Source organism: Cyclopterus lumpus, chromosome 2, assembly GCF_009769545.1.
Source record: "Cyclopterus lumpus isolate fCycLum1 chromosome 2, fCycLum1.pri, whole genome shotgun sequence".
Taxonomy (NCBI): domain Eukaryota; kingdom Metazoa; phylum Chordata; class Actinopteri; order Perciformes; family Cyclopteridae; genus Cyclopterus; species Cyclopterus lumpus.
The window spans coordinates 11,938,138-11,948,808 of NC_046967.1; the positions used below are offsets into that span (position 1 = coordinate 11,938,138).

General features: G+C 44.7%; 1 protein-coding gene across 1 annotated transcript in view; it reads right to left on the reverse strand.

The window, feature by feature from the left end:
* The window catches only part of LOC117741340 (FERM, ARHGEF and pleckstrin domain-containing protein 1-like), a 26,258-nt gene extending 22,193 nt beyond the window's left edge, over positions 1-4,065 (reverse strand). The window contains exon 1 of the mRNA XM_034548363.1: positions 3,910-4,065. The gene's annotated coding sequence lies outside the window, so the exon portion shown is untranslated. The remainder of the gene's footprint in view (positions 1-3,909) is intronic.
* Positions 4,066-10,671: the final 6,606 nt, after the last annotated feature.

Below are 10,671 nucleotides of genomic sequence, written 5' to 3' on the forward strand. Positions count from 1 at the left end.
ATTGAGCGCATTCATACAGTGACGCATTCATTGGCATTGTGTGTGTGTGTGTGTGTGTGTGTGTGTGTGTGTGTGTGTGTGTGTGTGTGTGTGTGTGTGTGTGTGAACTTGGCGTGCAGACGCACAATTAAAAGAGTTGAAGTCAGAACTCTGGACTGTGTAAAGCCGCCAGGGTCGTGTCCTGAAAGGCCGGGGTCCAGTTTCACACGGCCGTCTTCTCTTGAGCCTCACACACCGACGTGGCTCTCGTCTTTTAAAATAAATAAATAAATAAAGATAATTAGAAGGCGAGCAGGACCTGCAGTGAGCCTCGACAACCAACTGGAGGATTCTGGCTTCGAGCCCGGCAGCCGTCGTCCAAAGCTGGAAAAAAAAAATACTTCCTCGTTCTGTTTACGCTTCATAAAGTGACTCAAATTACAGTGGAGCTCCTGTCTTTTTATACACGGTTGTGACACACAGCCCCCCCTCTCCCCACGGGGGCTGTGTGTCACAACCGTGTATAAAAAGACCCACGACAGTCAGCTGCGGTAGAACTCAATCGGACCGCGTTTCTGGGTTGTGTAACTGACAATAACCAAAACACACCCTCGCTAAAAAGATTCACCGACTGCTCTCCCGGTTCCGACTATCCGGTCGCCTTCGGCCCCTCGAGGCCTCCGCGTATTTCACTCCACTTTCCCCATTTAGTCTTTATTCTCTCTCCCCATTGTGGCCTTTGTGTAACGGATGAATGGCTCATGAATTATACGAAGAGGCCTCTCTATCTTTGTCCGGAGCCGGTTAGTAAAACAGTCACACCGGCGGTCCGCGTGTCCTCCACTCAAAGCACAAGCTGGGTCACCCATTCTCTCTGGAAACAGCTCTCCATTTCAGAGCAGACGGATTTCACCTATTCATTGTCGTGTTTATTATCTTCCAGTATTTTTCCTTCTCCCTCCCTTCCTTTCTTCAGATCCCGTCTTTCCCTGCAAACCCACGGCCAAGAACAATATTCCCACCATCTGCCGAGGGGTTTACATACAGAGAGCCCCGCAGCGTCACTGGTGCAAATGACCTAAGAACCCCCCCCCCCTCAAAGAAAAGAGAATTAGCACACATGGCATTTGTAGCATTCATACTTATTGTGATAGATTTGGTTGATGTGGTCCACGGCAGAAGGAAAAAGGTAATTTCTCATCGAGAGGTCTTACTGCCCCTGCAGACTTGTGATTTTCACAATAAGACAGGCGTGAAATAAAAGAATATGACTCGAGGCAGTGAAGGCATGTTTGACAAGGTACCCCGTGTTTGACAAGGTACCTCGTGTTTGAAAAGGTACCCCGTGTTTGACAAGGTACCCCGTGTTTGAAAAGGTACCCCGTGTTTGACAAGGTACCTCGTGTTTGACAAGGTACCCCGTGTTTGAAAAGGTACCTCGTGTTTGAAAAGGTACCCCGTGTTTGACAAGGTACCCCGTGTTTGACAAGGTACCCCGTGTTTGAAAAGGTACCTCGTGTTTGACAAGGTACCCCGTGTTTGAAAAGGTACCACGTGTTTGACAAGGTACCTCGTGTTTGACAAGGTACCTCGTGTTTGACAAGGTACCCCGTGTTTGAAAAGGTACCCCGTGTTTGACAAGGTACCTCGTGTTTGACAAGGTACCACGTGTTTGAAAAGGTACCTCGTGTTTGACAAGGTACCCCGTGTTTGACAAGGTACCTCGTGTTTGAAAACGTACCTCGTGTTTGACAAGGTACCCCGTGTTTGACAAGGTACCTCGTGTTTGACAAGGTATCTCGTGTTTGACAAGGTACCTCGTGTTTGACAAGGTACCCCGTGTTTGACAAGGTATCTCTTGTTTGAAAAGGTACCTCGTGTTTGACAAGGTACCCCGTGTTTGACAAGGTACCTCGTGTTTGAAAAGGTACCTCGTGTTTGAAAAGGTACCTCGTGTTTGACAAGGTACCTCGTGTTTGAAAAGGTACCTCGTGTTTGAAAAGGTACCCCGTGTTTGAAAAGGTACCTCGTGTTTGACAAGGTACCACGTGTTTGAAAAGGTACCTCGTGTTTGACAAGGTACCACGTGTTTGAAAAGGTACCTCGTGTTTGACAAGGTACCCCGTGTTTGACAAGGTACCTCGTGTTTGAAAAGGTACCTCGTGTTTGAAAAGGTACCTCGTGTTTGAAAAGGTACCCCGTGTTTGACAAGGTACCTCGTGTTTGACAAGGTATCCCGTGTTTGAAAAGGTACCTCGTGTTTGACAAGGTACCTCGTGTTTGACAAGGTACCTCGTGTTTGACAAGGTACCCCGTGTTTGACAAGGTATCTCGTGTTTGACAAGGTACCACGTGTTTGACAAGGTACCACGTGTTTGACAAGGTACCTCGTGTTTGAAAAGGTATCTCGTGTTTGAAAAGGTACCCCGTGTTTGACAAGGTACCTCGTGTTTGACAAGGTACCACGTGTTTGACAAGGTACCCCGTGTTTGACAAGGTACCCCGTGTTTGACAAGGTACCTCGTGTTTGAAAAGGTACCTCGTGTTTGAAAAGGTACCCCGTGTTTGACAAGGTACCTCGTGTTTGACAAGGTATCCCGTGTTTGAAAAGGTACCTCGTGTTTGACAAGGTACCTCGTGTTTGACAAGGTACCTCGTGTTTGACAAGGTACCTCGTGTTTGACAAGGTACCTCGTGTTTGAAAAGGTATCTCGTGTTTGACAAGGTACCTCGTGTTTGACAAGGTACCTCGTGTTTGACAAGGTACCTCGTGTTTGAAAAGGTATCTCGTGTTTGACAAGGTACCCCGTGTTTGACAAGGTACCTCGTGTTTGAAAAGGTACCTCGTGTTTGACAAGGTACCTCGTGTTTGACAAGGTACCCCGTGTTTGACAAGGTACCTCGTGTTTGAAAAGGTACCTCGTGTTTGAAAAGGTACCCCGTGTTTGACAAGGTACCCCGTGTTTGACAAGGTACCTCGTGTTTGAAAAGGTACCCCGTGTTTGAAAAGGTACCCCGTGTTTGACAAGGTACCTCGTGTTTGAAAAGGTACCCCGTGTTTGAAAAGGTACCTCGTGTTTGAAAAGGTACCCCGTGTTTGAAAAGGTACCCCGTGTCTTCAGTCCCTTGCTATGCAGCGATCTTTGTGAGGAAGACGAGAGCGAAGAATACCATTATTACTTTGAGATGTTACTTTACAAATCGCACCGTTGCCGGTTGTTTGTTTTTAGATTGACCTTTCTGGCTCCAGATTAGCTTTCATAACTTGAAGGTTACGAGACAAAGAGACGAGAAGAAGGGCTGTGGGAAAGAGATCGTAAACACCCCGCTGAGCCGGGGAATCACCTGAAGCTTCACTCCACCAAGCCGTCAGTTGAGCCGTAAATCCCTCCAGTTCTTCTTTATTCTCATGGTCCACCGTATCATGAAGCTCTGAGGGTGTTCACACCAGACCTACAGATACGACCCAGAGGAATCCTTTTCAAGAGTCCTCTTGTGGTTCTTTCTACTGTACCCGCTGGCGTGGTACCAGTTTGTCCTATTCCTTGAGGAGTGGTTCCCCCAAGGCTGAAAACAATGTTTAATGGCCTATACACAATCTTCTGAAGTAGTCCATACGATCTGGTTTAGGAGCGTCATGTCAGAGTGCTAGTTCTTCAGCGTTGGATGCCGAGAAGACGACTCACAAAGAGCCCCCGCTGCTGATCACCATCCCCACTGTGTTGGAGTTTTCCATAAAGCCTGTTGGCATTGCGGGGGGGGGGGGGGGGGGGGGGGTTCTGAGCTATTTAGCAAAGGGACGTTTATTTTAATTTTATTGCTGTCGTTTAAATGTGATTTTATGCACCGCTCACGTGCTGCATGTCGACACCACCTTGATATGAAGATAGAGAACAGTTCAACTTCCTCTCGAGGAAAAGAAAAACATACCAGTGAACAGCAGGACAGCTGGGAGGGGCTTCCTTCCTCCTCCACTGGCCACCAATCACATCCCCTCGCTCAGATTAGGTTAAACGGCTTAACCCACTGGCAAGACGTCCTCCACACTACCAGAAGGGAGAGGCCTTTGGGTTCACACACACACACACACACACACACACACACACACACACACACACACACACACACACACACACACACACACACACACACACACACACACACACACACACACACACACACACACACACACACACACACACACACACACACACACACACACACACACACACACACACACACACACACACACACACACACACACACACACACACACACACACACACACACACCTAACTGGACTGTTGAATAAACAGCATGTTGGCAAAATACCTGCCAGCATTGTCAGCAGTGACAGCAAAAGCACTCTGGGAAATCACACTGATTTCCATCTTCCCCCATCAGAAGATGGAAATGCCTACAGGCTGCAATGAAGAAAACAGTGTGTGTGTGTGTGTGTGTGTGTGTGTGTGTGTGTGTCTCAGACAATTCAATCGAGCAGCAGATGGAAACGCGTTCACGATCTTGCACCATTAGAAGAGAATCAATTGGCGTCTGGTGTAGGACGGTGGTGGAACGCCTGCAAATCTGTCATGTTATTATTAGTTATGGAAGCGCATGCACGTCCTACATATCCGACATTCTGAGGTCATCTTCACGATGGGAACACTTGGTCCGAGAGAAGTGAGGAAAAGATACTGACCTTCACTGTCTGGAGATAGTCATCTCTGATGTCCTTCTTTAATATACATCCATAACTTAGAGATGATAGAAGAAAGACACTCCTTATAACTCCAGAGCCTGCCTGAGAATCAGTCGTCTGTGCAGATAACAGCTGCTAATAGCTAATTCAGCATACATTTAATGGTTCAATTTCCCAAATATAGGCTCAAGTATATAGCCCACAGTATAACTGAATCCATAACAGCGTTATTTTCCCCAAAGCATCATGGGATTTGTAGTTGGAAACCCTAGAGCATGAACGCTCCCCGAATAGAAGTGAGACAAAGCATACAAAATGAAAACAGGAATGACAAAAATCCACCAGCGCCACAAACGTTGTGGCCGAGTCGTCTGGAGAGCTTCAGGTTCCTCGCAGCGGAGAACCGCTGAGGGTCACATGCTAAAGCTCGCCATGCGTTTAGTTTGTGCACGTGTTGCAGATACGGGTGTGTGTGTGTGTGTGTGTTGTTAAGGAGATGCTTGAATATCTTCAGTGCAATTAAAAGTGGATATCTCAGAGACATCAAAGCACGTCAATCAAACACACACACATATTACCATAAACACCAATGTTACAATCCCCTTCAAACGAAATGTTCCCAAATCGCACCGATGCGTTAAAAAGCTCAGTCGACCCCCTTGAGAGGAAGAAGGAGGAACAAACACTTCAACGGCCACATAAATCAAATCAGAGTGGCGACAGCGACTCATTAAAGGGACAGTCGGCTCGAACGTCGGCAGGGAATTATGACAGGAATGATGGAGCCGGAGAGAAAGAGGGGAAAAGAAAAAGAAGAAAAGGTGGAGGAGGTGAAAAACTAAACTTCTCTTCCTCCCACACATCTCATCTCGGGCTACATTCCTCCGCTCGTTTCTCCGAGAAACAAACGGCTGGAGGCTCAGCAGGGGAGACGCCATGAATTCCACCCAGGCCTCTGGAAAACATCCAGAACGGAGACGAGGAGGGAGCTTAAGAAACACTTTGCCTATTGAAGGAGAACCCCCCCCACACACACACACACACACACACACGCACACGCACACGCACACGCACGCGACAGAGGGCCTTGGAAAGGTTTAATCAGGACCGTGGTTAACACTCAGAGGGGGAGAACTCTCATGTTGGATCCTGAAGCGGACTCTTGTGGTTTAAGCTGCTTTATAAACTCTTAGCGTGCCCACTTATGAATTTATCTCCTCATCCAAAAGCACTGGTTCCCATCAATAAAGTCCAGTTTTAGTCCTCTGCGTCCACGATGCCGACGTGCAAAAACCTCGACCTCAATTGAACTCGCCAATGACTATTACACAAGATGTCATCGGGTGCAGATTTACAGCCAAACAAAGCTGCACATATAGACCAGTCCAATGTTGCCATGGCAAACAGATATTATCTTAGCATGTAAGGAAATAATGAACCTGTAGGAACGGAACGACGAGAACTAGCGGTGCAAATCCATCTCGACGGCTTCTGCTCTAAACCGACATGCAAAAACTACCAATTTGGTTTTATGTCGCACAGTGAAACAGAGGCGATTACCCGAAATGGGGCCCAGCTCCTCACTGGGGACCTCATTCACTGCAATCTCCAAATTAAATAATAAATAAGGATCCCCAGGCAGAGGAGACGGATGTGTGCCTGTATGCATCCCCCTCTTTCTGCAACACAGCGAGCAGAGCGGCACGTCTCTGATTGGCCCCCTTCACCCCCCCCCATCCTGCTCCCGTTCGGGGGAACAATCCCTCAGTAACTGGTTCTCCACCAGCGATGGTCTCCCTTCTTTGAACTCGTGCTTCCACGTGCACACTCCCACCACGTGCACACTCCCACCACGTGCACACTCCCACCACGTGCACACTCCCACCACGTGCACACTCCCACCTTCGAGCCGTCACACCTACAACATGTCGCACTCATATTGGTTTTTGAACAACCTCCATGAGCAGTCGCCGTCACCACGGCGACCGTTAAACCCACACACACGCGCCTCATAACGTCAAGCACCGACTGCGTCAAACAAACAGGAAACTGGAGCCGTAGTTTCAGAATAAAAGCAGATGGTAACGAGAGCTTTTAACAGGACGACCAGAGGAGTCACGTACAAACAGGAGGCGGAGTCACACATTGAATGATTACAAACACTAGATTATTCAGCCATGTTCATTCCCATCAATGAGGATGTTACATCACATATTCATTCTAGTTGGACTGGAATGAACTTGCCTTAAGAAACAGCAGGTTGTAGCATGTGCACACACACACACACACGGTCTAATGTGGCCCCCGTGAGCCCGTTCAAACAGCTTCAATATGAGGTCTAGTATGTTACGCGGCTGGATTGAAGCCATAAGCTGCTGTTGGTTCTGGAAGCGCTCCAAGAGGATCGTTTGGAGGATCAGAAGCAAATGTTTAGAGATGGGATGGATGGAGAGTGAGAGAAGGAAAGAAGAAGAAGTAGCGAGGCGGTGGGTCGTAAACTGGCAGAGATCACAAAGCCGGTGTTCGAGCCTCACCCTGAAATAACTACACTTTGCCAGCCCTAAACATCACCGTGGCTCTGCGCACACACCCAGACCACTTCAGCTCCACCACCAGGACTCCTGCAAACGCAGAGTTTCCAAGTTGCTCTCGTCTGTCTCTCTGGAGGAAATGAAGATCTATTAAAAAAGAATTACAAATAAGTGAAAATAACTGGATCTCAGCAGGGTTTAACACGCTTCAGGGCAAAATACTGCAGGAGAGGACACACACACACACACATTGGATTCTAACCCACTCTTGTAAAAAGAGAAACTAGTTTGTTGCCCCAACCGAAGCTTAAAAATAATAAATGGGAGGCAGCATTTAAAACTAATTTCCTCTGCTCTTGCTAAGGCCTCTGCTGTTAACCCACACATGCTCAGAAAGCTCTTCCTTAAAGCATTTGGACAACACGACGATGGACTCAGATCAAGAGAATCCAACATTGTAAACACTCCTTCAAAAAGGGTGACGGGACTCGCCGTCTTCCCTTCTCATTCCTCTGCATTTCCTTTCACATGAGCCGGTCCCCGATGGAGGCGACCGCACAAAGGCCCATCCATTTGGAATGTCAACTGCTCCCCATCGACGAGAGAGTGTGTGTGTGTGTGTGTGTGTGTGTGTGTGTGTGTGTGTGTGTGTGTGCATAATGTGGCCGGGGACGTGTAGCTCGTTTATCGAGGCCTCGCTCGTCCATCAGCTAGTCGTCTATGAAGCAATCCTCTCCCCATAACCCCCCCCCCCCCCCTGCATCTTTCCCCATCTCTCTTGGAGTCGCACACACATGCAGATCAAAAAGCAGCAATCCAATCATGCAACTAGACCCACACGGTGATCTCATTGCATCTGCACACACACACACACACACACACACACACACACACACACACACACACACACACACACACGTCCAGCCTCTGCTGCCTTAAAGCTTCTGACGCTCCCTGAGAACGTCCAGTCGTCATGAGTGGCTACGGTGGATGGTCTTCCAGGGATTAAGGTCAAGTAAGCATGCTGGACATGGAGAATATGAACCAATCTCACACACACACACACACACCTGATTGATAGAGAAAGGACCCCAAACTCCCTAATAAGTCTAGTGATATTCTATAGTTTTATAGTTGTAAACATGAGTCTGTCTCTCGGTACTTTACAACTTCTCCTTCATGTGATATTAAACCCATTCATTTTTAAATAGTACATCTTTATAAAAATATGATATATACACTTTACTATATATATATATATATAATCCTCGTATTCCCTTTGGTGCGAGTTACAGTAAAGTACAGTCACTTGTTCCTTTCTTATCTTTTATTTATTTATCTTCTGCGCCACACCAACCAAAATGGTTTCCTTTGGAAAATCCCCTCAATCACGGATGAACTGGAGGAGGAAGCTGCATTTCTATGTGAAAGGGCACATTTAAAACACTATGATGAAATCAAACCTCAAAGAGGACTCACAAGTGTATCAGTGGTGTATCAGTGGTGTATCAATAGTGTATCAATAGTGTACCAATAGTGTATCAATAGTGTATCAATAATGTATCAATAGTGTACCAATAGTGTACCAATAGTGTATCAATAGTGTATCAATAATGTATCAATAGTGTACCAAGTGTATCAATAGTGTATCAATAGTGTACCAAGTGTATCAATAGTGTATCAATAGTGTATCAATAGTGTACCAATAATGTATCAATAGTGTATCAATAGTGTACCAATAGTGTACCAAGTGTATCAATAGTGTATCAATAGTGTACCAATAGTGTACCAATAGTGTATCAATAGTGTATCAATAGTGTACCAATAGTGTATCAATAGTGTATCAATAGTGTATCAATAGTGTATCAATAGTGTATCAATAATGTATCAATAGTGTATCAATAGTGTATCAATAGTGTACCAAGTGTATCAATAGTGTACCAATAGTGTACCAATAGTGTACCAATAGTGTACCAATAGTGTATCAATAGTGTACCAAGTGTACCAATAGTGTACCAATAGTGTACCAATAGTGTACCAATAGTGTATCAATAGTGTATCAATAGTGTACCAAGTGTATCAATAGTGTACCAATAGTGTACCAATAGTGTATCAATAGTGTATCAATAGTGTACCAATAGTGTATCAATAGTGTATCAATAGTGTACCAAGTGTATCAATAGTGTATCAATAGTGTACCAATAGTGTACCAATAGTGTATCAATAGTGTACCAAGTGTATCAATAGTGTATCAATAGTGTATCAATAGTGTACCAATAGTGTACCAATAGTGTACCAATAGTGTACCAATAGTGTACCAATAGTGTACCAATAGTGTATCAATAGTGTATCAATAGTGTACCAATAGTGTATCAATAGTGTACCAATAGTGTACCAATAGTGTACCAATAATGTATCAATAGTGTATCAATAGTGTACCAAGTGTATCAATAGTGTATCAATAGTGTATCAATAGTGTACCAATAGTGTACCAATAATGTATCAATAGTGTATCAATAGTGTATCAATAGTGTATCAATAGTGTACCAAGTGTATCAATAGTGTATCAATAGTGTATCAATAGTGTACCAATAGTGTACCAATAATGTATCAATAGTGTATCAATAGTGTATCAATAGTGTACCAAGTGTATCAATAGTGTATCAATAGTGTACCAATAGTGTACCAATAGTGTACCAATAGTGTACCAATAGTGTATCAATAGTGTACCAATAGTGTACCAATAGTGTACCAATAGTGTATCAATAGTGTACCAATAGTGTACCAATAGTGTATCAATAGTGTACCAATAGTGTATCAATAGTGTACCAATAGTGTACCAATAGTGTATCAATAGTGTACCAATAGTGTATCAATAGTGTATCAATAGTGTACCAATAGTGTACCAATAGTGTACCAATAGTGTATCAATAGTGTACCAATAGTGTACCAATAGTGTATCAATAGTGTATCAATAGTGTACCAATAGTGTACCAATAGTGTATCAATAGTGTACCAATAGTGTACCAATAGTGTATCAATAGTGTACCAATAGTGTACCAATAGTGTACCAATAGTGTACCAATAGTGTACCAATAGTGTACCAATAGTGTACCAATAGTGTACCAATAGTGTACCAATAGTGTACCAATAGTGTACCAATAGTGTATCAATAGTGTACCAATAGTGTACCAATAGTGTATCAATAGTGTACCAATAGTGTATCAATAGTGTACCAATAGTGTACCAATAGTGTATCAATAGTGTACCAATAGTGTACCAATAGTGTACCAATAGTGTACCAATAGTGTACCAATAGTGTACCAATAGTGTACCAATAGTGTACCAATAGTGTACCAATAGTGTATCAATAGTGTACCAATAGTGTACCAATAGTGTACCAATAGTGTATCAATAGTGTACCAATAGTGTACCAATAGTGTACCAATAGTGTACCAA